This window comes from Meriones unguiculatus, assembly GCF_030254825.1.
Source record: "Meriones unguiculatus strain TT.TT164.6M chromosome Y unlocalized genomic scaffold, Bangor_MerUng_6.1 ChrY_unordered_Scaffold_25, whole genome shotgun sequence".
Taxonomy (NCBI): domain Eukaryota; kingdom Metazoa; phylum Chordata; class Mammalia; order Rodentia; family Muridae; genus Meriones; species Meriones unguiculatus.
Window position 1 is genome coordinate 8,947,259 of NW_026843710.1, and position 3,666 is coordinate 8,950,924.

Below are 3,666 nucleotides of genomic sequence, written 5' to 3' on the forward strand. Positions count from 1 at the left end.
TCATAATAGCATTTAGGAGTTTTATCATGGTGATTTCATGATTGCATTGATATGTCATAAAACCTTTGTGAAGTTATCATACCTTTGTAATGTCATAATAGCATTTTGAGAACCTAATAGAATTTTGATGTAATACCATTGTGAAGTCATAACACCATTGTGATGTTTCAATACCATTGTGAAGTCATATAATTGTGAGGATATTATAGCATTAGAATGTCTTACCATTGTCATGTAATAATTCCATTAGATGTTATAATAGTCCTGTGATATCATAATACCAATTTGATATAATAATAACATTGGAATGTCTTACTATTGTGATGTCATAATAGCATTGTGATGTCATAACACCATTGGGAAGTCATGACACCGTTTTTATTTCATAATACCATTGTGATATCATAAAATCAGATATACGTGATGACACCCTTGTGATGACATTATACCATTGAGATGTCATAATAAAGTTCTAATGTGATTGTATCAATAAGGTATCATAATAGCATTGTGATGTCATAACAGCATTTTGATGTTATAACATCATTATAATGTCATAATTTGATTGGGATATCATAATAGAATTTGATGTAATATTAGCATTTTTCTTTTACTTTTTTGGTTTTTTTTGTTCTTTATTAATTACAGTTTATTAACTTTGTATCACCCCTGTGTTTCCCTTCCTCATCCCCTCCCAATATCTCCCTTTCTCCACCCTCTGCATGCATGACCCTCCCCATGTCCACTGATAGGGGAGGTCTTCTTTTCCTTCCGTCTGATCCTAGTCAATTAAGTCTCATCAGGGTTGGCTTCATTGTCTTCTTTTTGGCCTGGTAATGCTACTTGCACCGGAGGGGGAGATACTTAAAGAGCAGGCCAATCAGTTCATGTCAAAGAACCCACTTGGACACTGAGCTGCCATGGGCTACATCTGTGCAGGAATCTTAGGTTATATCCATGCATGGTCCTTGGTTGGAGTATCAGTCTAAGGAAAGACCACTGTGCTCCTTGTAGAGTTCCTGTTCTCTCCAGACCTTACTGTTTCCCACTTCTTTCATAAGATTCCCTGCAGTCTGCCCAAACTTTGCCCATAAGTCTCAGCATCTGCATTGATGTTCTTCAGAGAAGAGCCTTTCAGAGGTCCTTGTGTCAGGCTCCTGATTTGTTCCCTCTTTTTGCTTTCTTCGATGTCCATATTCTTTGCCTTTCTGGATAGAGATTGAACATTTTAGCAGTAGACCTCCCTCTAGATTAGTTTCTTTAGGTGTAAAGCTTGTAGTAGGTTTATCCTATATTATATGTCTATATGAGTGTGTATATACCATGGGCCTCTTTCTGTTTCTGGGATAGCTCACTCAGGATGATCTTTTTAAGATCCCACCATTTACCTGGAAATTTCATGATTTCCTTGTTTTTTTTTTATTGCTGAGTAATATTCCATTGTGTAGATATACCACAATTTCTGCATTCATTCCTCCACTGAGGGGCATCTGGGTTCTTAACTCATTCAAACAGGAGACAACTTCCTGAATAGAACACCAATAGCACAGGCTCTACAATCAACAATCAATAAATGGGACTTCAAGAAACTGAAAATTCTGTAAAGCAAAGGACACTGTTGTCAGAACAAAATGACTCCCTACAGATTGGGAAAGGATCTTCACCAACTCTATATCTGGCAGATGACAAATATCAAGTATATATAAAGAACTAAAGAAGTTAAACAGCAAAATATCAAGTAATCCAATCAAAAAATGGAGTACAGAGCTAAAGACAGAATTCTCAATAGAGGAATATCAAATGGCACAGAAACACTTAAAGAAATATTTAACATCCTTAGTCGTAAAGGAAATGCAAATCAAAATGACACTAAGATTTCACCTTACACCAATCAGAATGGCTAAGATCAAAAACTTAACTGACAGCATATGCTGGAGAGGTTGTGGAGAAGGGGGAACCCTCCTCTATTGCTTGTGGGAATGTAAACTTGTAAAACCACTCTGGAAATCAATCTGGCACTTCCTCAGACAAATAGGAATGGTACTTCTTCAAGATCCAGCTATACCACTCCTAGGCATATACCTAAAACAGCCTCAAGTACACAATAAGAACATTTGCTCAACCATGTTTGTAGGAGCCTTATATGTAATTTATAATAATAATATTTTGATGTCATAAAGCCATTGTGATATCATAATCGCATTGTGATGTCAAAATACCATTGTGATGTCATAATTGCATTGAAATGGCAAACTATTTTGATGTCATAATATCATTTTGATGCCATAATACCATTGTGATGTCTTAATATCATTTTGAAGTCATAATACCATCATGATATCATAATAAGATTATGATGTCATATTACTCTTTTGAAGTCATAATGCCATTGTGAAATCAAAATCCTATTGTGATTACATACCAGAATCATGTTGAAATACCATTGTAATATCATAATAGCATTATGATGTTATAATACTATTGGTGTGTGATAATACCATTGGGATATATTGACACCATTGTGATGAAATAATACCATTGTGATATCATGAGAACCCAGAGATGTCTTGAAACAATTATGATGACATAAAACCATTGAGATGCCATAACAAATTTGTGATGTCATATTACATTTGTGATGTCCTAATAGATTTGTGATGTCATAATATATTCGTGCAGTCAAAATATCATTGTGAAGTCATAAAAGCATTTTATGTCATATTGCCATTGTGATGTCATAATAGTGTTGTGTTGTCCTCATAGCACTGTGCTGTCATAATATCATTGTTAATTAATTATGCCTTTGGGATGTCATAATACACTGTGATGCCATATCATTGTGAAGACATAATAACATTGTGATGTCATAATAGCATTGTGATGATGTAATAGTATTTTAAGGTCATAATGCCATTGTAATGTCAAATTTCCATTGTGATGTCATATTACAATTGTGTCTAAGTACCATTATGAAGTCATAATAGCATTATTATTTCATGAAAGTATTGGGATGTCATGACAATTTAGTGATGTCATGATAGCATTGTTATTTTTAATACTCTTGTAAAGTCATAATAGCATTGTGATGTTGTAATAGCATTGTGATGTCATAAAAATGTTGTGAAATGATAATACATTGGTTTTCATACCATTATGCTCTCGTAATAACATTGTGATGTCAAACTTCCATTGTGATGTCATAGAACAATCATATCATAATGCATTTTGGTGTCATAAAGACATTGTAATGTCATAATAGCATTGGGATGTCATGACATTATTGTGATATCATCATAGCATTGTGATATCATAATTCCATTGTGATGTCATACTATCAATGTAATGTCAAAATTCCAAAGTGATACCATAATAGAATTTTGAGGGTATAATTCCATTGTGAAGTCAAAATTCCATTGTGATGTCATAATAGCATTTTGAAGTGAAAATTCCATTGTGAAGTCATAATAGCATTTTGAAGCTATTATACTATTGTGATGCCAGCATAGCATTGGGTTAGGATTAGGGTAGGTTTAAGGTTAGGGTTAGGGTTAGGGTTAAGGGTTTAGTTTAGTGTTAGGTTAGGCCTCTTGTACCTGGGTTGTGACATTTGTTTTGGCTATCTTTTCTTGTGCCCATTTTGATATGGGATAGACAGTTTTGCTTTTT